Source organism: Rutidosis leptorrhynchoides, chromosome 9 (assembly GCF_046630445.1).
Source record: "Rutidosis leptorrhynchoides isolate AG116_Rl617_1_P2 chromosome 9, CSIRO_AGI_Rlap_v1, whole genome shotgun sequence".
Classification (NCBI taxonomy): domain Eukaryota; kingdom Viridiplantae; phylum Streptophyta; class Magnoliopsida; order Asterales; family Asteraceae; genus Rutidosis; species Rutidosis leptorrhynchoides.
This window is the reverse complement of record NC_092341.1, coordinates 115,646,173-115,672,972: the sequence shown is the minus strand read 5'-3', so window position 1 is coordinate 115,672,972 and position 26,800 is coordinate 115,646,173. Positions and strand designations below refer to the sequence as shown.

The window sequence follows — 26,800 nt, the reverse complement described above, 5'->3', positions numbered from 1 at the left end:
ATGAGTGCATTTTTCAGAATAAGTATAGAGATTGGTTAATGGCCTAAATTATTCAGAATACTAAACAAATATATTTCAGAGCTAATAACCAAACCAAACAATCTTTATATAGCAATTTACTGTAAAATGTATATATTTACATACATGGCATGCTTTTTTAGGTCATTTGGGATGATGAAAAAATCTGCTTTCAAACGATAGCTGCTGCTCTCGGGAACTTTTACGCTTTGAATCCACCTCTATTACCAAATCCATCAGGTGATGGTTTAAAGTTTTACAAGAGAAGCCATCAGAAAGGAGATATTTTAGGAGGTATATTTGGAAATATAATTTGTTAAACATAATTAAAGAGTGATTTTGGAGTGTTTTAGTTTGTTTATAATTTTTTTCCCCTAGAGATGGTAATTTGAAAGATGTTATGTTTCAGGAAATGATATGGTGGACGATGGAATTGATAACGAGTTACTTTCAGAAGCTGAGAATGCGTGGGCCCAACGAAAATGGTCAATACAACACGTTCTATTTCCTTCCATGCGACTTTTTTTTTAAGCCCCCAACTTCAATGGCAACTAATGGAACGTTTGTGCAGGTATCAATCTTCCTTCCAGACTCTAATTATTGGCTCTTTCGTATTCCCACCAGGAACCAAGACTTGTTTGTATCTCCTATTTGATGCAAATTATTAAACTATGTACCCGATCACATGTTTTTGTTTAAATGAAATTTACACTTAAACCTTTAATTAAAGTTGCTAATCATCATTAATTGCTGTACTCTACAGTAACATATAGATATTAACTTATTGAGTTAACAACTGCGACTTCTGTACTAGTGGTAACTTCAGATTCAGTTATATTTGTAGGTAGCCTCTCTGGAGAAGCTATACATGGTTTTCGAAAGATGCTAGAGATACCCATGTTTGTTTGTTGGCCGATGATGGTGTGTAGATAGCTATAGTTGTTATATCAGCATTCTATATTCCTAGGGGTCCCACTATACATGTTCAAATCGTTGATTTCGAAAAGCATTCATCAGGTTATCTTGAAAGAATGGTGGAGATAGTTTTTACTAATGTTTTGACCCTCACTTTGCTTTATTAAGGGCTGTATGTGAAAAAGAAACATCTCACTAAGATAACATCTATTGTTAATAGCTTCAGCCCAAAATTGCTATGATAGTCACGTGTGTAAACATGGTTCATCACATATTTTCAGCCATTCACAAAGAATTACTCAGTATATACTATTATCTATCCTTATCAACTATTGTTTTTTCTTCACTACTTAAACTCCCCACACATCTCATACTTCTATCGCTACATTCAAAGTTTCAAACCTTCTCTGCAGGCATGTGATATCGCTCCATTTATACACATTATTATTCGCGATATCTTGTTCTTTTCGGGTATAAAATGATGAAGATTGAAGACTTTAGTTCGTGGATATGGTAAAAATGATGGTTTCAGTTTAATGAGTCTTCGTGTGGGTGTTTTGGATGTATTCGGCGAGTTTTTGTATTAAAAAGAATAAGTTTAAGTGAAAAAGGCAAAGTAAAAGTCGAGCTGCTATTTCTGAACATCTCGCGGTCGCAATTCATCTCAATGTGGTCGCAATTCATTCAATGCGGCCGCAATTATAATCTCGCGCTCGCAATATGTTAACAGAAGTTCAGGTATAAAGTTCAGCAAAATCTCGCGGTCACATTAACTGGAGATGCGGTCGCCGAATTTTTTCCCTATAAATAGACTTTTATCCTCATAACTTTAATCAGTTTTATGTTAGGGTTACGAATTTTTGAGCTTTCTAAGGTATTTTGGAGCATCTAAACACTAGGATTTCAATTGTTAATCATTGGTAAACTCTTGTCTTTTATTTTAATCTTTACAATGATTGATTATTGTTTATCTCTTTGCTTGTGTGCTTTGATTATCATTATGAGTAGCTAAATTCTTAGTATTTGCTTAGATGATTGAACCTAGGTGATGGATTGCTTGATTTTTTATATGTATTGATAATTACTTTTGATTGTGATTCTTAATTACTCCCATTAATTGATCCCATTTATTACTAGTTTGTTGGTTGCTGAAACGAGAGTTAATAGATCAATTAATTCATCTAGGTTATTGAGAAATAAATAGATAAGTTGAATTACATACGGGAGACCGGTGTAATTAGATTAGTAATTAATCCCATCAATAGAGTAGGTAATTGTGAAGCCTAAATAGGGACGCCAATTTGCCCTTCAACTGAATCATAATCTTGAGTAATTAATATTGGTTGATTGTGTTCTTCAGAAGCGTATGGGAGACCAACGTGAAAAACCGACACTTTCATGATAGAATTAGTATCTAAGTGAGGGACACCGGCTTATCTTACTAATTGATTAATGAACTTAGTTAACGAGAGTTATACTTAGGGATTTAATTACATTGTTCTTAATAAAAGCAATCCGGAACCTAGGTAATTGAATCCAAGTAAATACCCTTTTATCTATTGAATTCGTATTTTCTTTCTTTATTTTAATTAGTTTTAAATCAAAACCTCATTTTACAACTAAAATCTTTAGAATAATTAATAGTTTTTAAATCCAAAACTTTGCTCCCTCTGAAAGAATTCGTAAGTATTTACGCATATCAGCATGGTTGTAAAAGTTGCTAGTTGAGATATAGGGACTAGTCGGGGGACTATTTAATTGAATTGATCAAATTTGACTGGTTTTACCAAAAATGGCCGATTTTGACCAGCTGAATGGCTCTTACTAGTGCTCGGGTGACCGTTTGTCAGCATTTATTAGTGTTGATCAGTGACTTCTGACCGACTAGACCTAATAGGGTTGGACTACTTCAAATCCTGATTAGTCGGGGACTACTTATTTGACTGTCTGCCTTGTGCCTTTTACAACCATGTCTGCATGAGCTCGATACACTCTGAAATCCAGATATGTCTACTGGATGAATAAAATTTTAAAATCACCCAATTCTTTTACAAGGTAATCACTTTAATTGATGAAATATTCAAGTAAAAAAATTTAAGGTAACACATAATTAGGTAAAAAGCACAGAAAACAGTATTCTGGTATTGGTTTCTTATTGTGGAATGTTTCTTGCTACATCATGTACCACTGAGTATTGTAGCTACTGGAATGGCATAAACTTTAGCCAATGTTCTTACCTTGTCTTTATTATTATCCCTATATATTAACATGCATGGCAAAAGATGTAACTTTAGTTTTTTTTATTATCGTTCTGAGTTTGCGCTCACACTACAAATGGCCCCTCAAATTCGATTCAACTTACACAACGGCCCCTCAACTTTACACTATTTCAGGGGTAGAAAGTGTAAATATATAATTTTATTAAAATAAAATAAACTAACTCCACCCGAATTATTAACGGGCCCTATCTTCTCGCTCTATATACTAACATTAGGGGTGTTCAAAATATCCGAATCCGAATTATCCGAATTCCGAATCTGAAAATATCCGAAAAATCGGATATCCGAAAATTCGGATATCCGAAAATCGGATATCCGATTTTTCAGATTCGGATATCGGATGGAGTTTTTAAAATTTTCGGATATTCGGATATCCGAATATCCGAAAATTTCTAAAAAATCCGAAAAAATCCGAAAAATCCGAAAAATATCCGAAATATACGAAAATTATCCGAATATCCGGAAAATTATCCGAAAATATTCGAAGTTTTTCAAAAATATCGGATATTCGGATAATCCGATATCCGAATCCGAAATTTCGGATATCCGAAAATCGGATATCCGAAATTTCGGATTCGGATTTCGGATGGGGTTTTTCACTATCCGAAATTTCGGATATCCGAAAATGAACACCCCTAACTAACATGCATGGCAAAAGATGTAACTTTAGTTTTTTTTGGATTGTGGTTCTGTGTTTGCGCTCACACTACAAACGATTCAACTTACACAACGGCCCCTCAACTTTACACTATTTCAGGGGTAGAAAGTGTAAATATATAATTTTATTAAAATAAAATAAACTAACTCCACCCGAATTATTAACGGGCCCTATCTTCTCGCTCGGTGCGAGTTAAATTTTTTTCTAAATCACCGTTCAACTCGAAAAAATCTAACGAGCACAACGAGACTAACTACGCGCGAAACGGACATCGTTAAAAATCACTAAATATTTCGGGCTATATTTCATACATATACATACACGTACAACAAACAACTCAACATATTAGATATATTAGATACCAAACAACATATATCCAAATTCGACCGCGTGTTAAATATAACCGCAGCAACGCGCGGTCGAATTTTTTTTCTAGTTGATACTATCATAACAAGTGAAGTTAATTAGCTCTGTGTAGTGTGTACTCACTTGATCCAACCACTTTCTCAGAAGTCTTATCACAAGTATACATGCATGTTTTGTTTTATCTAGTAACCGACGAGTGCATGTGATAGTAACCATCCAACTTGATATTTCTGAGGTCAATCATACAACTGTCCCTAAAAAGTTTGAAAGGCCCAAAATTTATATATATATATATATATATATATATATATATATATATATATATATATATATATATATATATATATATATATATATATATATATATATATATCAAAATATTCTATTTAGTTAAATAAAAAATTGTCAATTAAAGTTGTAATATTGTAATTTTAAATAGTTAAATGCATTGTAAGTATATACAAATTGATAAATTTAAGTATTATCTTTTTATATGTATTAAAAATAAACGTGTGTGAGGGCCCATTTTTATTTTCGTCTAGGGCCTTCGAATTGTTGAGACGGCCCTGCATACCTTGTAACATCACACAGTTATGTTGCATATATTGTATCATTAAGCTAAAGAGTAATATCTTAGTTTCCTCTTACGGAAACCATCCACTTGTGCACGGGTGGACCTAGTATAGGTTGAGTGGTAGTACGGAGCATTAGTGAAATATATACGTGATGCATGCAGTGGAAAATATTTTGAGTTTTTAACTAGTGACACCGGTAGATATATAAATTTTTTTAAGTGACACCATTGAAAAGTCATCAAGTAGAATTTTTTTTAGTCTTTAACCAGTGACACCAGTGATTATCATTCCTAAATCCGCCATTTGTGTTTGAAACAGTGAATTAAGTTCAATCTTTAGTCACTATCACATCTCTATCTTATGAGTTGCATGAGAATTCTACATATACAGTGATGCTCCTCATTTGTGGTTAAAATACTCTTGTTTTCTTCTGAATGTATTATATATATATCTAATAGACAAAACCCTGTAGCACTATTTATCAATAGTAACCAGAGGTATTTTTGTCATTTCACTTTTTTTTTCGTCTCCAACGATAAAAGAAGCAACTCTCATAAAAAAACCAACCCTTCAATATTACTAAAAGATGTCGAAAAAAATTATTTTTTACCAAAAAAATCAACTAACCTTTTTTTTTTCTTTTTCTTCCTCAACGATAAAGGATGCAACTTTCATAAAAGGAAATACTCTTCAATGCTACCAAAAGAAGTCGAAAAACATTCTTTTTTACAAAATAGATCAACTAACTTTAAAAAAAAAACGAACGCTAAAAGAAGCAACTTTCACAAAAGGAATAACCCTTCAATGTTAGATGTCGAAAAAAAAAAATTTTTTACAAAATAGATCAAGATTTTTTATTTTTTTTTTGTTAACTCGCATTCAAGACGGAGCCTCCGGCGCAAAGCGAGGGCTCCACAACTAGTTGTAGCTAATAAAACATTTAGATGATGTTCTTTTAGCAGGCTTATCACCAAATACTTAAAAATATTTCCGAGGTGGTATATATGTATCCTTTCTATGCCCAGATCAAAATTTGAATTCTTTAATAATTATCCTATATGTCATACTTGTTCTAATGTTTATTGTTGTTTCGGTTTCAAACCAAAACCTAGTAATACAAAGACAATAACTTACATCTAAATTACAAAGACAGATCACTAGTGTCTAAAACTGATCAATCACTACGGTATCTTTTAAAATCTAATTTTTTATATTCTCTAATTAGCCGCCTACTAAGACCATATATATTATATATACAACAAGCTCTTAGGTAACAAACACACAAATGGATACAGTCACCACAATTGAAAAGAAGCCTCATGTCATCTGTGCCCCAGCACAAAGCCACATAAAGGCCATGCTCAAACTTGCAGAGTATCTACACCACAAGGGACTCCAAATTACCTTTGTTAACACAGAGTATATGCACGAGCGTTTGCTCAAATCTGGTGGTCCCCACTGCCTTGATGGTTCATCAAGTTTTCGATTCGAAACATTTCCTGATGGCATTCCTCACACTTCTGAAGATGATGATGGGTCGGCACTACTAATGAATTATGTTGAAACCACCTTTTTGAAACCTTTTCTTGATCTCACAACCAATCTTCCAAACCCTCCTACTTGTATCATCTCTGATGGATTCATGTCGGTTTTCACCATTGAAGCTGCACAAAAGCTAGGTATCCCCATCATGCTCTATTGGACACTTTCGGCTTGTGGCTTCATGGGTTTTTACCAGATCCAATTCCTCATTGAAAAAGGAATTGTACCGCTTAAAGGTATGATATTTATGTGTATTTTAGATCGATAAAATAGCATGAAATGATCATGTACAAACGGATAAGATTCAAAATTTTGCATAAACTTATTGTACATAAGCGTAGTTACATGTAGCGTGTAGGTAGTTATCATCAAACCATTTTTAGTTAATGGTGATGATCTGATGGTGTGTGATGAGGAGTTTTTGTGAAGTATAGTGGTGACGTGATAAATGTGATGGAAGAAAGGTTAGTAGTGAGGATGAAGTGATGAGAGTGTGATGAGTAGTGTCATATTATATTATGATTGAAAGTTCGGAGTAAAAGTAAATGAAAACGGTTGAAATTTGTAAAAAAAAATATATTTTTTATTCCTCAAGTCCGTGATCACTCCAGTGAAGGGATCAATCACGCCAGCCAAAGTTGAGCCCATCACGGCGCATTAATGGTGTGATGGGTGGCGTTATGTGACCACAAAGCCCCATCACGTTACCATTAAATAAGGTCTTAATGAACAATCAATTTTTGTATGTCCTAATTTCTTAAACAATAGCTCTAATGGCTATGTTTAAATAAATACTTCACTTTTTAAACTTATGTTACTACTGCCTTTTTAGAAGTAATAATATATATAGTGTATGTCATCCTTTTTAAGTGAAATAGAAGTCCACAAAAAATTGAACATTTCCCTATATTATATTACCTTCATTATTCACCTTATAAATATGTAATCTGTTTTTATATGTAAGAAATGAGGGTGTGCTTAATAGTTAATAGGGAGTATTAGGAGGTGCGGAATGGAAATATTATTAATTGATGATGCTTGATTATAACAAGCAATTGGGCCGGCCTGCTACACTGGACCCAATTGATTTTAAAACTGGGTGGATGTGAGTGTTTAAAAAAAAAAAAAACAAGCCGCAAGAATTGAACCTACGACCTCTTGATAGTGATAGAGACTGCAAAGCCACCCAGCCGCCTACACATTTCTGTTGTTATGTTACAACTAATAATATTTATTAAGTTAAAAAAGTCGGTAAGAAAACCCAAAAAAGTTACTGTAGATACTGTTCATATGCGTTTCTTTGTCTTTTTCTGTTTTTTAAATGAATCTATATATGAACCTACAACCTCTTGATAGTGATAGAGACTGCAAAGCCACCCAGCCGCCTACACATTTATGTTGTTATGTTACAACTAATAATATTTATTAAGTTAAAAAAGTTGGTAAGAAAACCAAAAAAAGTTACTGTAGATACTGTTCATATGCGTTTCTTTGTCTTTTTCTGTTTTCTGTTTTCTAAATGAATCTATATAATAAGGTAATAGAACTATCATTACCCACTAGTTTATGATCCACAATTACCCACTAATTTAGGAGTAATCAACCAAGGAATAAAAAAATGGCGTTAATTATTTATTTATCATCCCCATTTTTTCTCCCCACTACTCACATATAAAATAACTAACCAATTAGGAGCAAATAGGTAATACCCTATATTTTTAAAAATCGGCATTGCCCAATGAAGCACACCACTCGGGTTAAATTCCTGGCTATGCCAAATTATTCAAAAAGGGAGTGTGACTAGAGGGTGCGCATAATGCGCAATTCACCCGGTACCAGGTCTCGCACTCGGGGGGCTTGATTACCCGAGGTTTTACCTTCTATGGGGGAGCCAATGTGCTCGTTCATAGGAGGGTTTCCTCACTTACCCAAAAAAATAAAAATAAAATAATAATAATAATAATAATAATAATAATAATAATAATAATAATAATAATAATAATAATAATAATAATAATAATAATCAGCGTTATTTTTATTATCTGTTTTCCATATATGATATTTCAATCCTTTCCGTAGTTCTAATATTTCACACATAAAATTAAAAATTTCATGTTCAATTATACATGGACATGTAAATCTAAATTATTGTATTATACGTTGGTGTTGATAAAAATGTTATAGTATACCACTTTATATTTAGATATATAGCATATATCATGACTAATTAGTCAGATTACATATATGCAATATATAATTTTAGTGCTTTAGTTTTAGTAATATATAATGTATTATTGATTTCACTTTCCAAGCAAAATCAAAGAAAGATAATGTTATACTATACTATGTTAATAATTTCATTCCTTTAGTATTTCCTTTCCCATTTTCATTGTCATTGCTTTATTCGAACCAAGCACCCCCTGAATAACTAGCGTTTATTCATGTAAACAGATGAAAATTACTTGAAAGACGAGTTTTTGGACACTATCATCGACTGGATTCCCTATATGGAAGGAATACGAATAAAGGATTTGAACACCATCCTCCAGACTACCAACCCAGACGATGATTTATTGAGAATTTGTATTGAAGCTATAAAAAAGTCCCACGTTGTTTCATAAAATATCTTCCACACATTTGACGCTTTGGAACCTAGTATTGCCAATGCACTCTCGTCTATGTTTTTGTCGGTCCCTTAATAACAACAGGAGTATTGTAGAGGGGGGTGAATACAATTACTTTTCAATTAACTAAACAGTTAAACTCGATTATGTATTCAAGCATGCAAATTAGATAGAGTCACAGGTAATTTTCAACGGTTATTCTTTATTGATTGAATCACAAAGAATTACAACTATCCTTGGCGGAATGATAGTTGGTTGATACAGAATGCCTAGATTATAGCTAAGAGGTAAACTAAAAGCTATTACACGTTTAGGACTCTAAATAATGAAACCCACACCACTGGTTGATACAACAGTGAATACAACAATATATAGTAGTCCTATTGTCCGTGTAATTAATCTATTGTCCACTAGTACATTGGATGCCTTGTACTTGTGAGGAAAATTGTGTCAGAAGGCGTGCTCTCCTTCTTTCCTCTTAGGTAGCTATTTGCAGGAACACACCAATTCGGTTTGGCACTACCATTTGATTTAAACAAATGGAATGTTGTGTTCCCTAGGTATGAATAAAGTATAACACATGTCTGCACATGCGTTCCACTTCTGCATTCCCACGTGGTCTTGTAAGGTCACTTGTCAGACGCCGACTCCTGTCCTTTTCTGTTCAACTTTGTCTTCGACTTCTGTTGAATAGTGCGTTGATGTAGACCACTCTGGGAAACTACCATGCTTGTAATGGAGCATGGCTGTCTTGTGTTGTATGCTGCTATCCAGATCTACTGGTTCTTCATATGCTGAGTCACTTGATATTCTTAATTAGCTGAGTACTCATCCTGTGCTGATTCGAAGAATACATTCTACCTTGTGCTGGTAGATCAGCCAGCATACTACACACTCGACACAGCTATATTAGCTGACTGTACATAAACAACATAAACAAACTTGTGCTGGCTGCACATAACATTTTAGTGTAAATAAATTACAGTTTTGTCATAATTAAATCCTTAATTATTTTGGGGACTCAACAATCTCCCCCTATTTGATGATGACAAAACCTATGACGTATAGAGAAAACACTAAAGCCAGCAACAAGGGAACAAATAAGAATATGCAGTGAGATTGTCCCTTTTTAAGTTTGTTTTGGGATCTTTTGCTAAGTTATCTATATCTTATAATTCGATATGATTTTGAAGATAAACTCATTTCACTTTCATTACACCAGGATATATACATTAAATACAGTGATAAAAGAATGAAAAGTGAGTTAGACAAAAGATTCAATTTAAGCATATAGGAGACTATCTATCTTTATCTTTGTCCCGTTCTTCTTCAGATAGCTCCTCTTGTTTGATTCTCCAGGATTCATAGAACAGAATAGGTATCTCAGCTGGGTCAAAAACAGGGATAGAAGGAGGTAGAATGATGGGGCCTCTTCCGGTTGGTCCTTCACCAGTAGATTGATGTCTTTTAAATTTTTGAGAAAGAACCTGTTCTACATCTACTGCTGGTGCATTCCCAAACTTCGTGGCTTTGTTGAAGAGCTGTTGGAGTTCAGATTTAATTGTCTTTTTGATGGCACTATCACCTTTGCCAATAAAATACTCCAGTATCTCCATCCATTCACTAAATCTAAGGGATCTTAACTCATCATAGTTAATCATTTCTTGAACATTATTCTCCCTCATCACGTTGAAGGCTCTTTTTGACCCTCTGTTCACTTTGATGATCCGGCTGGGATTTGATCTTCTATTCATTACATCACCATATCTGCTCCTGTAATAATGATCAGGGACTTCAATAGTACTGACAGGTTTTATAGGAGCAGTAGCAGGTGCTTTCTCAGCAGCTTCCTTCTCATCAAGTGCCTTATCCTGTTCTTTGACAATGGCTTGAATTAGTTTGAGGGACTCAGCCTCTTCCTTTTCATCGGCAGCCAACTTGTCTTCTATTTCCTGAAGCCTTAATCTCTCAGTAAGTTCAGCATTAGCAGCCTCTCTTCTTTGCTGTTCTGCCACTAAGCCTAGCAGATAATCAGTGTGGCTAATTTTTAGAGATCTGACTGCTTCAATCATTTTTCTTCCATCTTCAGTTCTTAGAGCAACCTGATACTCTTTCAGATCCATACCCAGCTGATGAGCTTCATGAAATTGAGCTTTCTCCTTATCAGTGGAGAGCCTTCGACCACTGTTATTCAAATATACACCAATATCAACGCCAAAGGTCAAGGCAGCGATGTAGAGTGGCTGATCAAGAGGATGATGCAGCAATCTGACTTGCCGTATTCTTTCATTAAGCTCTGCTTGTCTTTGCTCAAGCAATTCTGGAACAGTGATCTCCAGCCTGTAAGCTTCTCTTTCATCTGGATTCATTCTGAAAAGATTCGGCTCACTATGGTCAACTGAATCATCTTCCCAGGTTCTGTGTTTACCATGATGTTTAGGGGAAGATGGAGGATACATGTTTGATTCATCTATGCCAGATGAACTTACTGAGAATTGATTGACATGGTTATCCTTTGTTCTATTAAAATAAGTGAGAGTCCGAGGAGAGATAGGAGATTGAACGAATAAGTGATCTTCTCTACCCCAGACAGTAAAGTCAGCAGGATCAACCGTATCATCATCTGATTTTGCACCCAGCTCAACCACCTTGGCTGGGTCTTCAACACTTGTGTCACCCAGCAGCACACTTCTGGCTCGGTCTTCTTTCTCAGCACTCCTTGCTGAGTCTTCAGTACAAGCTGATTGATTAGTATCAGCTGGCACAACTGTCACAGTATCTTCATCAGCTGCCTCAAATAGGGGTCCTTTCCTGAGGGGCTGGTTATCCCTTGGAGTGGATTTCACCCTTTGTTTGTCAATAGGCTTGGGTTCAGCTGATGGTTCTTGTGTTGATACTGGTTCTTGTGGAGACAGATAGGGAACAATTGCAAGATGCTCCCCCTGAGTATCATCATCATTAAGATTGATTGTTTCTGCTGGTTGTTGCAGTGTAGCTGGCTGAGCAGTGGATGTTGGTCGAGAAGATGAGCTGGTTTCTAACAAAGCATCTAACCATTTCATAAAAATATCAGCTCTAACTCCTCCCCCTGATCCAGTAGATGCAAGAAAATCTTTAATTTCTTCTGGAGTCATTCGTTTAATTCTATCTGCACGCTCAGCATACATCTTTGCCCTCTTTTTGTCGTATTTGATCATGAACTTGGCATTTCTTTTTCGTGCTTCTTTTTTGTAGAGATCAATGCCAGTCAGGTCATCATTAATGTCCTTCTTTTGTTGGGTCAGCCATCTCCTATGATCAATTCTGTGGCGTTTAAGAGCAACATAGGCATCCCATTTGACATTGAAGGCATCATTTAAGTCTTGCTGTCTCTTCTGATATCTCTCAAGTTTTCTTTTCATTTTCCTTTCAATAGACTGAGAGACAAGAAGAGCTTTAGCAACAGCCATATCAGAAACATCACTGGGCTTACTGCCAGAACCAATATCATCCACTGATGTAATAGACTCACTGGGTTGAGAACCACCAGCTGCCTGTACACCAGTTTCAGTATGAGCGTTGCTGGGCTTAGTGCCAGAGTCTTGACCATCACCATCACCATCACCATCCCTCCTTGGTTGTTTAGGAGCCTTTTCATGCTCATGCTCCCCCTCTGATTGTTTTTTCTTTTTAGATTTACTCTTAGATTTCTTCTTCTCCCCCTTTTTGTCATCAGCAGGGGCAGGAGAAAGAACAGGGGAGACTTGTGCATCAAGATCACTATCTGAGTTGGGAACAGAGAAAGCAAAATTGTTCCAATCAGCAACTTCAGGAGTGAGATGGGCACCAGGATCCACACCAAATTGTCTAAGGAGAAGGTTGGAGGATCTAACTTCATTCCTTGCAACACCCATGACCATCTGTTCAACCATAGCCCTAACATCACCCTGTAGAGCAGCCAGGCGTTGCATATTCTCCACCATTTGAACATAGGCAGAGACAGGAATCATGTTAGCCATTTGTTGTTCCTGCGATTCCAATCTCTCATGCAGAACAGCATTTTCTTCATTAAGAAACAGGACTCTGCGATTGGCAGCCTCCAAATCAGCTTTAAGGCTAGCAATGTCCTCCATGTACTCATTGTGGGAAAGGATTCGCTTCTTTAATTCCTCCTCCCCTTCCAGTTGCTTGATAATGGCTGATACTGCAAGATCAACAAAAGCACGTATTTGTCCTAGCTGGGCCTCAATATTTGAAGAGGTGACTTGCCCAGCATTCCGGATGGCTTGAGTTACACTATCATCAATAGCAGTGCGAATGGTGTTTTGGAGATCTGGTGTAACTTCTCTGAGTGTCCTAAGTACAGCGAAGGTTGAAATATCAGCCACCTCATCAGCATTAAATTAAAGATAGCTGGTTGAGGGCTGGTCAGAAGCAGCTGACACGAGAGTACTTATGTGGGGTGGTGGAGGTGGAAGGTCAGGAGCTGACTCGTCACCATGATCACCATCATTTTTACCTTCACCCGAAGGCTTAGAACCACTAGTATCCTTGTCAGCATGAAGATCAGTATCATCTGTGAGATCCACTGGTTTTTCTTTGGAACCAGTCACATTGTCATGAGTGACTGGTTCATCCTTACCAGTACCTTTATCAGCATCACCATCAGAAGAAGAAGATGATGAGGAAGAAGTTGATGAATCAGAAGGTACTGGCGAATCAGGAATATTTTGCATAACATATTTACCAGTAGAGGGATCCCTGATGAACTTGAGAGGCCTCCATGTACCAGGCCATGTAGAAGCAGCTGGAGCCATGCCAAAATAGTGATAAAATGGCTGCTCGTTTATCTGTTCTAAAGTAGCCAGCCTCTCATAAACTTCTTCTCTAGCTGGTTGGTCAAGCTGAGACAATAGTTCAGTCAGCTCCTCGCGAGGCAATTTGCTGGCTGATACTATGGCAGTTTGAGGATCAAAAGTTAGCTGATCCACCAGCAGAGCAACTCTGGGAGTGATAGATGCTCCCCGATAGATGAATTTAGGGACAACTTCATCAGGATCTGGCACCTGGCACACATAGGGTTTCTTCTCAGCAGAAACAGTAGCCCGAGAAGATTCAGTAGTGGCAATAGCAGAGGTACCAGCATCCATAACGGGTTCCGTAGAACCAGTAGCATCAGTATCCACCGTTGGTTCTGTGGGAACATAGCCAACATAGCCAGCATTAACAAAATCAGGACCCTCCAGAACAATATCATCCTCTGAACCAGAATCTGATGGAAAAGTAGCACTTTTACCAGCATCCAGGATAACATCAGATGGAAAAGTAGCACTTGTATCAGCTTCCATGATAACATATTGTGCTACGGGAGCAGCAGCAGACGTAATGTCACCCTTTGGTTCAGTGACAGGTTCATCAAGTAGAACATCCTTGACAATATTGTCAATTACCTTTTTAAGAATAGGAGGATCCACTATGATTTCATCTTCTACTTCAGGTGTAGTAGTGGAAGTAACAATACTAGGAGCAGTATTACTAGCAGCTGTAGAAGCAACATTACTAGCATCAGCACCACCAGTAGGAGAAACAGTAGCACCAATACCAGTAGCAGAGGCAGCAATCGGCTCAGTAGGAATAATAACATCTTTAACTTGCTCCCCCTCTGCCTGTTCATCTACCCTGCTAAGAACTGAAATAATAGAACATTTTAGGTTAACAACTGTAGAACCAAATAAATTTGACTCAACAATTGCATCTGGTGTTGGTCTTTGGGGACAGACTGGTGATTTGGTCAGCCCTTCGAATGAGACAGAATAAGGTGTCTGTAAGTACAGCTGTGACTCTGCTGACTCATTGGCGACACATGTTGACCCAGATAGTGTAAGAGTTCTGGCTGGTAATGATGTAGGAGTGAGACTCTTAGCATGATCCGAGTAACATAATGGCTGTGCAGTATCCTGAGCTGATTCAACACGATGAGGAGCCAGTTCAAGTTTGCTTTTGGGGGTCAGGTATGTGCTTTGCTGATTGTACTGGCAGCAGAGGATATAACATGAAGTTCAAATTTGAAAAATGTGGAAGTGTCTGGCTAGAGGAGTATGGGTTGCTACTCTTCTTAACACTAGTTTTAAAACCAGTCAGCTTGGGAGCCAGGGTTATACCTTGAACTCCACATTCATTTTTCAAGTCAGCAGATAAAAGATTTTTAATTATGTTAGAATTTTCTGCTGTATGGTCTAGAAACGCACCAGGTTCCATAGCCACATCCCTTGCAGGAGCAGCAGTTGAGACTGGTGCAATTCCCTCTATGGTTTGCTTGGAGCCAGCTCTTGCACGTTTGGATTTGCCTGTTACCAAGAAATAGTTAAGCAACGGATTCCAATACTAGAAGTGGGTAGTCAGTATATAAGACTAGGGCTGTTCTTTGTGATCAGAGAGCACTAGATTCTAATACAACTACTGCGTTACCAGTATGTGAGACGGTGGCTGTACTAGTTGAGGTAGCTGGCTTCTTCCTCTTGACAGCTGGCTTTCGCTGAAGACCCTCCCCGTCAGCTGGTGCAACACCAGAGGCGGTCAATGGGGCAGCTCCACCCTGAGCAGCTAGATACTCAAGCATTGCTGGTGTCAACGCAGCATATGGAGCAGTAGACTTATCCTTTGGCATCCCCCCTTGTTTAAGAGGCAGGTTATATGATTTGTCAGTAATCTGCTGGTAAGCTTCACCCAGCTCATTTTCAAAAACAAGGCTCAAAAACCTTGGAAAGGGGATTAGATTTGTTCGTTTGGGTGCAAGCACCATTTCCCTTAACCTTAAGTAGATTTCACTGGCATAATCTATGTTGCGATTGAACAGCAGCCCGTGACCCATCTTCAATTCATAATCTGAGCATTGATCAAAACTGCCAGATTTGTGACTGATACACTGAGTCAGCAACCCAAAGAAATAATACCATAGTGGTGGCATGTGTTTCCTGAGTGGAGTATGAGATACTGGTTGAGAGTAGCCAATGATTTCCAGTACCTCCCTTCGAAACTCATCACTTGTAGGTGAATCTACAAATGAACCATTGGGTAATTGAAGAGCTCGTCGGATGGCGTCAACAGTAATGGAACAGGGTAAGCTGTTAGTCACCATGCCATGAATACATGGAACGTTCTGTTCGGTGGTGGACATGGTGGCAGTATACCAGAATCTGGCCAAACAGGCTGGATATAATCGTGAAGGTACACCGGTAATGGCTCTTGCCAGAGGGGATTGACGGATATAAGAAATCAGCTCTTCATAGCCGGTATTGACTTTCGATTTGGGAATAGAAAGGGCATGAGCAGCATTGCCTCTTAAAAGGCGAATCGTAGAGTGTTCAGGTGCGTTTGCAGCCCTAACAAGATTGGGGTGAAATGTCCCGTTCTTATTGATTAAAAACGTTCCATATTAATTGATTTCGTTGCGAGGTTTTGACCTCTATATGAGACGTTTTTCAAAGACTGCATTCATTTTAAAACAAACCATAACCTTTATTTCATCAATAAAGGTTTTAAAAAGCTTTACGTAGATTATCAAATAATGATAATCTAAAATATCCTGTTTACACACGACCATTACATAATGGTTTACAATACAAATATGTTACAACAAAATAAATTTCTTGAATGCAGTTTTTACACAATATCATACAAGCATGGACTCCAAATCTCGTCCTTATTTAAGTATGCGACATCGGAAGCTCTTAATAATCACCTGAGAATAAACATGCTTAAAACGTCAACAAAAATGTTGGTGAGTTATAGGTTTAACCTATATATATCAAATCGTAATAATAGACCACAAGATTTCATATTTCAATACACATCCCATACATAGAGATAAAAATCATTCATATGGTGAACACCTGGTAACCGACATTAATAAGATGCATATATAAGAATATCCCCATCATTCCGGGACACCCTTCGGATATGATATAAATTTCGAAGTACTAAAGCATCCGGTACTTTGGATGGGGTTTGTTAGGCCCAATAGATCTATCTTTAGGATTCGCGTCAATTAAAGGTTTAAAAAGCTTTACGTAGATTATCAAATAATGATAATCTAAAATATCCTGTTTACACACGACCATTACATAATGGTTTACAATACAAATATGTTACATCTAACTGTGGACAACTAGTTGTAGGTTACTAACGAGGACAGCTGACTTAATAAACTTAAAACATCAAAATATATTAAAAGTGTTGTAAATATATTTTAAACATACTTTGATATATATGTATATATTGTTATAGGTTCGTGAATCAACCAGTGGCCAAGTCTTACTTCCCGACGAAGTAAAAATCTGTGAAAGTGAGTTATAGTCCCACTTTTAAAATCTAATATTTTTGGGATGAGAATACATGCATGTTTTATAAATGATTTACAAAATAGACACAAGTACGTGAAACTACATTCTATGGTTGAATTATCGAAATCAAATATGCCCCTTTTTATTAAGTCTGGTAATCTAAGAATTAGGGAACAGACACCCTAATTGACGCGAATCTTAAAGATAGATCTATTGGGCCTAACAAACCCCATCCAAAGTACCGGATGCTTTAGTACTTCGAAATTTATATCATATCCGAAGCTGCATTCATTTTAAAACAAACCATAACCTTTATTTCATCAATAAAGGTTTTAAAAAGCTTTACGTAGATTATCAAATAATGATAATCTAAAATATCCTGTTTACACACGACCATTACATAATGGTTTACAATACGAATATGTTACAACAAAATAAGTTTCTTGAATGCAGTTTTTACACAATATCATACAAGCATGGACTCCAAATCTCGTCCTTATTTAAGTATGCGACAGCGGAAGCTCTTAATAATCACCTGAGAATAAACATGCTTAAAATGTCAACAAAAATGTTGGTGAGTTATAGGTTTAACCTATATATATCAAATCATAATAATAGACCACAAGATTTCATATTTCAATACACATCCCATACATAGAGATAAAAATCATTCATATGGTGAACACCTGGTAACCGACATTAACAAGATGCATATATATAAGAATATCCCCATCATTCCGGGACACCCTTCGGATATGATATAAATTTTGAAGTACTAAAGCATCCGGTACTTTGGATGGGGTTTGTTAGGCCCAATAGATCTATCTTTAGGATTCGCGTCAATTAGGGTGTCTGTTCCCTAATTCTTAGATTACCAGACTTAATAAAAAGGGGCATATTCGATTTCAATAATTCAACCATAGAATGTAGTTTCACGTACTTGTGTCTATTTTGTAAATCATTTATAAAACCTGCATGTATTCTCATCCCAAAAATATTAGATTTTAAAATTGGGACTATAACTCTCTCTCAACACACACACACACACACACACACACACACTATTATGAACGTATTTTTCCAGTAGTTAATCATCATCTTCATCAAAAATTACTTCAAGAATCAAGCTATAATCATCATAGGAAGAACACTTCAAAAATTCCTTCAAGTTTACTAATTTACTTCCAAGCTTTCTAATCCATTCCAAGTAATCATCTAAGATCAAGAAACCTTTGTTATATACAGTAGGTTATCTTTCTTATTCAAGGTAATATTCATATTCAAACTTTGATTCAATTTCTATAACTATAAACTATCTTAATTCGAGTAAAAATCTTACTTGAACTTGTTTTTGTGTCATGATCCTACTTCAAGAACTTTCAAGCCATCCAAGATCCTTTGAAGCTAGATCATTTCTTGTCACTTCCAGTAGGTTTACCTACTAAACTTGAGGTATTAATGATGTTCATAACATCATTCGATTCATATATATAAAACTATCTTATTCGAAGGTTTAAACTCGTAATCACTAGAACATAGTTTAGTTAATTCTAAACTTGTTCGCAAACAAAAGTTAATCCTTCTAACTTGACTTTTAAAATTAACTACACACATGTTCTATATCTATATGATATGCTAACTTAATGATTTAAAACCTGGAAACACGAAAAACACCATAAAACCGGATTTACGCCGTCATAGTAACACCGCGGGCTGTTTTGGGTTAGTTAATTAAAAACTATGATAAACTTTGATTTAAAAGTTGTTATTCTGAGAAAATGATTTGTATTATGAACATGAAACTATATCCAAAAATTATGGTTAAACTCAAAGTGGAAGTATGTTTTCTAAAATGGTCATCTAGACGTCGTTCTTTCGACTGAAATGACTACCTTTACAAAAACGACTTGTAACTTATTTTTCCGACCATAAACCTATACTTTTTCTGTTTAGATTCATAAAATAGAGTTCAATGTGAAACCATAGCAATTTGATTCACTCAAAACGGATTTAAAATGAAGAAGTTATGGGTAAAACAAGATTGGATAATTTTTCTCATTTTAGCTACGTGAAAATTGGTAACAAATCTATTCCAACCATAACTTAATCAACTTGTATTGTATATTAGGTAATCTTGAGATACCATAGACACGTATACAATGTTTCGACCTATCATGTCGACACATCTATATATATTTCGGAACAACCATAGACACTCTATATGTGAATGTTGGAGTTAGCTATACAGGGTTGAGGTTGATTCCAAAATATATATAGTTTGAGTTGTGATCAATACTGAGATACGTATACACTGGGTCGTGGATTGATTCAAGATAATATTTATCGATTTATTTCTGTACAGCTAACTGTGGACAACTAGTTGTAGGTTACTAACGAGGACAGCTGACTTAATAAACTTAAAACATCAAAATATATTAAAAGTGTTGTAAATATATTTTGAACATACTTTGATATATATGTATATATTGTTATAGGTTCGTGAATCAACCAGTGGCCAAGTCTTACTTCCCGACGAAGTAAAAATCTGTGAAAGTGAGTTATAGTCCCACTTTTAAAATCTAATATTTTGGGATGAGAATACATGCAGGTTTTATAAATGATTTACAAAATAGACACAAGTACGTGAAACTACATTCTATGGTTGAATTATCGAAATCGAATATGCCCCTTTTTATTAAGTCTGGTAATCTAAGAATTAGGGAACAGACACCCTAATTGACGCGAATCCTAAAGATAGATCTATTGGGCCTAACAAACCCCATCCAAAGTACCGGATGCTTTAGTACTTCGAAATTTATATCATATCCGAAGGGTGTCCCGGAATGATGGGGATATTCTTATATATATGCATCTTGTTAATGTCGGTTACCAGGTGTTCACCATATGAATGATTTTTATCTCTATGTATGGGATGTGTATTGAAATATGAAATCTTGTGGTCTATTATTATGATTTGATATATATAGGTTAAACCTATAACTCACCAACATTTTTGTTGACGTTTTAAGCATGTTTATTCTCAGGTGATTATTAAGAGCTTCCGCTTTCGCATACTTAAATAAGGACGAGATTTGGAGTCCATGCTTGTATGATATTGTGTAAAAACTTCATTCAAGAAACTTATTTTGTTGTAACATATTTGTATTGTAAACCATTATGTAATGGTCGTGTGTAAACATGATATTTTAGATTATCATTATTTGATAATCTACGTAAAGCTTTTTAAAACCTTTATTGATGAAATAAAGGTTATGGTTTGTTTTAAAATGAATGCAGTCTTTGAAAAACGTCTCATATAGAGGTCAAAACCTCGCAACGAAATCAATTAATATGGAACGTTTTTAATCAATAAGAACGTTAAAACTTGTAAAAACGACATGACGATATATATATGGATATACATATGGTTAACATGAGATTATAATAAGTAAGTATCTCCATAAGTATATTAAAAATGAGTTATATACATATAAACAAGACTACTAACTTAAGGATTTCGAAACGAGACATATATGTAACGATTATCGTTGTAACGACATTTAAATGTATATATATCATATTAAGATATATTAATATATCATAATATCATGATAATATAATAATTTAACATCTTATTAGATATAATAAACAATGGGTTAACAACATTAATTGAGATCGTTAACTTAAAGGTTTCAAAACAACACTTACATGTAACGACTAATGATGACTTAACGACTCAGTTAAAATGTATATACATGTAGTGTAATTAGATGTATTAAAATAATTTTGGAAGACTTTAAGACATATATCAAAACACTCATACTTAACGAAAATGGTTACAGTTACTTTCCCATTCTTTTCTTTCATCAAGAATTCTAGTCGTATTCTTACCCGTATTATACACAGCTTCAAAACGTACTTACTATGGGTATATACCAATAGGAACTAGCATGGGATTCCACTCTTGATTATGTCATGTATGACTAATCAATTTTAACTTCTACCATGAGCTAGTCAACTAACTAGAACTCCTTTTAACCCCACTCACCACTCACCACTCACCAATTACCACTCATCATTCACTCCATTTCACTTCCAATTCTCTTTCTAATTCTCTCTCAACACACACACACACACACACACACACACTATTATGAACATATTTTTCCAGTAGTTAATCATCATCTTCATCAAAAATCACTTCAAGAATCAAGCTATAATCATCATAGGAAGAACACTTCAAGAACACTTCAAAAATCCCTTCAAGTTTACTAATTTACTTCCAAGCTTTCTAATCCATTCCAAGTAATCATCTAAGATCAAGAAACCTTTGTTATATACAGTAGATTATCTTTCTTATTCAAGGTAATATTCATATTCAAACTTTGATTCAATTTCTATAACTATAAACTATCTTAATTCGAGTAAAAATCTTACTTGAACTTGTTTTTGTGTCATGATCCTACTTCAAGAACTTTCAAGCCATCCAAGATCCTTTGAAGTTAGATCATTTCTTGTCACTTCCAGTAGGTTTACCTACTAAACTTGAGGTAGTAATGATGTTCATAACATCATTCGATTCATATATATAAAACTATCTTATTCGAAGGTTTAAACTCGTAATCACTAGAACATAGTTTAGTTAATTCTAAACTTGTTCGCAAACAAAAGTTAATCCTTCTAACTTGACTTTTAAAATTAACTAAACGCATGTTCTATATCTATATGATATGCTAACTTAATGATTTAAAACCTGGAAACACGAAAAACACCGTAAAACCGGATTTACGCCGTCGTAGTAACACCGCGGGCTGTTTTGGGTTAGTTAATTAAAAACTATGATAAACTTTGATTTAAAAGTTGTTATTATGAGAAAATGATTTTTATTATGAACATGAAACTATATCCAAAAATTATGGTTAAACTCAAGGTGGAAGTATGTTTTCTAAAATGGTCATCTAGACGTCGTTCTTTCGACTGAAATGACTATCTTTACAAAAACGACTTGTAACTTATTTTCCGACTATAAACCTATACATTTTCTGTTTAAATTCATAAAATAGAGTTCAATATGAAACCATAGCAATTTGATTCACTCAAAACGGATTTAAAATGAAGAAGTCATGGGTAAAACAAGATTGGATAATTTTTCTCATTTTAGCTACGTGAAAATTGGTAACAAATCTATTCCAACCATAACTTAATCAACTTGTATTGTATATTATGTAATCTTGAGATACCATAGACACGTATACAATGTTTCGACCTATCATGTCGACACATCTATATATATTTCGGAACAACCATAGACACTCTATATGTGAATGTTGGAGTTAGCTATACAGGGTTGAGGTTGATTCCAAAATATATATAGTTTGAGTTGTGATCAATACTGAGATACGTATACACTGGGTCGTGGATTGATTCAAGATAATATTTATCGATTTATTTCTGTACATCTAACTGTGGACAACTAGTTGTAGGTTACTAACGAGGACAGCTGACTTAATAAACTTAAAACATCAAAATATATTAAAAGTGTTGTAAATATATTTTGAACATACTTTGATATATATGTATATATTGTTATAGGTTCGTGAATCAACCAGTGGCCAAGTTTTACTTCCCGACGAAGTAAAAATCTGTGAAAGTGAGTTATAGTCCCACTTTTAAAATCTAATATTTTTGGGATGAGAATACATGCAGGTTTTATAAATGATTTACAAAATAGACACAAGTACGTGAAACTACATTCTATGGTTGAATTATCGAAATCGAATATGCCCCTTTTTATTAAGTCTGGTAATCTAAGAATTAGGGAACAGACACCCTAATTGACGCGAATCCTAAAGATAGATCTATTGGGCCTAACAAACCCCATCCAAAGTAGCGGATGCTTTAGTACTTCGAAATTTATATCATATCCGAAGGGTGTCCCGGAATGATGGGGATATTCTTATATATGCATCTTGTTAATGTCGGTTACCAGGTGTTCACCATATGAATGATTTTTATCTCTATGTATGGGATGTGTATTGAAATATGAAATCTTGTGGTCTATTGTTACTATTTGATATATATAGGTTAAACCTATAACTCACCAACATTTTTGTTGACGTTTAAAGCATGTTTATTCTCAGGTGAATACTAAGAGCTTCCGCTGTTGCATACTAAAATAAGGACAAGATTTGGAGTCCATGTTTGTATGATATTGTGTAAAAACTGCATTCAAGAAACTGATTTCGATGTAACATATTTGTATTGTAAACCATTATGTAATGGTCGTGTGTAAACAGGATATTTTAGATTATCATTATTTGATAATCTACATAAAGCTTTTTAAACCTTTATTTATGAAATAAAGGTTATGGTTTGTTTTAAAATGAATGCGTTCTTATTGATTAAAAACGTTCCACATTAATTGATTTCGTTGCGAGGTTTTGACCTCTATATGAGACGTTTTTCAAAGACTGCATTCATTTTAAAACAAACCATAACCTTTATTTCATCAATAAAGGATTAAAAAGCTTTACGTAGATTATCAAATAATGATAATCTAAAATATCCTGTTTACACACGACCATTACATAATGGTTTACAATACAAATATGTTACAACAAAATAAGTTTCTTGAATGCAGTTTTTACACAATATCATACAAGCATGGACTCCAAATCTCGTCCTTATTTAAGTATGCGACAGCGAAAGCTCTTAATAATCACCTGAGAATAAACATGCTTAAAACGTCAATAAAAATGTTGGTGAGTTATAGGTTTAACCTATATATATCAAATCATAATAATAGACCACAAGATTTCATATTTCAATACACATCCCATACATAGAGATAAAAATCATTCATATGGTGAACACCTGGTAACCGACATTAACAAGATGCATATATATAAGAATATCCCCATCATTCCGGGACACCCTTCGGATATGATATAAATTTCGAAGTACTAAAGCATCCGGTACTTTGGATGGGGTTTGTTAGGCCCAATAGATCTATCTTTAGGATTCGCGTCAATTAGGGTGTCTGTTCCCTAATTCTTAGATTACCAGACTTAATAAAAAGGGGCATATTCGATTTCGATAATTCAACCATAGAATGTAGTTTCACGTACTTGTGTCTATTTTGTAAATCATTTATAAAACCTGCATGTATTCTCATGCCAAAAATATTAGATTTTAAAAGTGGGACTATAACTCACCTTCACAGATTTTTACTTCGTCGGGAAGTAAGACTTGGCCACTGGTTGATTCACGAACCTATAACAATATATACATATATATATCAAAGTATGTTTAAAATATATTTACAACACTTTTAATATATTTTGATGTTTTAAGTTTATTAAGTCAGCTGTCCTCGTTAGTAACCTACAACTAGTTGTCCACAGTTAGATGTACAGAAATAAATCGATAAATATTATCTTGAATCAATCCACGACCCAGTGTATTACGTATCTCAGTATTGATCACAACTCAAACTATATATATTTTGGAATCAATCTCAACCCTATATAGCTAACTCCAACATTCACATATAGAGTGTCTATGGTTGTTCCGAAATATATATAGATGTGTCGACATGATAGGTCGAAACATTGTATACGTGTCTATGGTATCTCAAGATTACATAATATACAATACAAGTTGATTAAGTTATGGTTGGAATAGATTTGTTACCAATTTTCACGTAGCTAAAATGAGAAAAATTATCCAATCTTGTTTTACCCATAACTTCTTCATTTTAAATCCATTTTGAGTGAATCAAATTGCTATGGTTTCATATTGAACTCTATTTTATGAATCTAAACAGAAAAAGTACAGGTTTAAAGTCGGAAAAATAAGTTACAAGTCGTTTTTGTAAAGGTAGTCATTTCAGTCGAAAGAACGACGTCTAGATGACCATTTTAGAAAACATACTTCCACTTTGAGTTTAACCATAATTTTTGGATATAGTTTCATGTTCATAATAAAAATTATTTTCTCAGAATAACAACTTTTAAATCAAAGTTTATCATAGTTTTTAATTAACTAACCCAAAACAGCCCGCGGTGTTACTACGACGGCGTAAATCCGATTTTACGGTGTTTTTCGTGTTTCCAGGTTTTAAATCATTAAGTTAGCATATCATATAGATATAGAACATGTGTTTAGTTAATTTTAAAAGTCAAGTTAGAAGGATTAACTTTTGTTTGCGAACAAGTTTAGAATTAACTAAACTATGTTCTAGTGATTACGAGTTTAAACCTTCGAATAGGATAGTTTTATATATATGAATCGAATGATGTTATGAACATCATTACTACCTCAAGTTTAGTAATTAAACCTACTAGAAGTGACAAGAAATGATCTAGCTTCAAAGGATCTTGGATGGCTTGAAAGTTCTTGAAGTAGGATCATGACACAAAAACAAGTTCAAGTAAGATTTTTTACTCGAATTAAGATAGTTTATAGTTATAGAAATTGAATCAAAGTTTGAATATGAATATTACCTTGAATAAGAAAGATAACCTACTGTATATAACAAAGGTTTCTTGATCTTAGATGATTACTTGGAATGGATTAGAAAGCTTGGAAGTAAATTAGTAAACTTGAAGGGATTTTTGAAGTGTTCTTGAAGTGTTCTTCCTATGATGATTATAGCTTGATTCTTGAAGTGATTTTTGATGAAGATGATGATTAACTACTGGAAAAATACGTTCATAATAGTGTGTGTGTGTTGAGAGAGAATTAGAAAGAGAATTGGAAGTGAAATAGAGTGAATGATGAGTGGTAATTGGTGAGTGGTGAGTGGGGTTAAAAGGAGTTCTAGTTAGTTGACTAGCTCATGGTAGAAGTTAAAATTGATTAGTCATACATGACATAATCAAGAGTGGAATCCCATGCTAGTTCCTATTGATATATACTCATAGTAAGTACGTTTTGAAGCTGTGTATAATACGGGTAAGAATACGACTAGAATTCTTGATGAAAGAAAAGAATGGAAAAGTAACTGTAACCATTTTCGTTAAGTATGAGTGTTTTGATATATGTCTTGAAGTCTTCCAAAAGTATTTTAATACATCTAAATACACTACATGTATATACATTTTAACTGAGTCGTTAAGTCATCGTTAGTCGTTACATGTAAGTGTTGTTTTGAAACCTTTAAGTTAACGATCTCAATTAATGTTGTTAACCCATTGTTTATTATATCTAATGAGATGTTAAATTATTGTATTATCATGATATTATGATATATTAATATATCTTAATATGATATATATACATTTAAATGTCGTTACAACGATAATCGTTACATATATGTCTCGTTTCGAAATCCTTAAGTTAGTAGTCTTGTTTATATGTATATAACTCATTGTTAATATACTTATGGAGATACTTACTTATCATAATCTCATGTTAACCATATGTATATCCATATATATATCGTCATGTCATTTTTACAAGTTTTAACGTTCGTGAATCGCCGGTCAACTTGGGTGGTCAA

General features: G+C 34.6%; 1 pseudogene; it reads left to right on the top strand.

Moving 5' to 3' along the window:
* Positions 1-6,096: 6,096 nt before the first annotated feature.
* LOC139868343 (UDP-glycosyltransferase 85C2-like) overlaps positions 6,097-26,800 on the top strand; it is a 29,311-nt pseudogene continuing 8,607 nt past the window's right edge.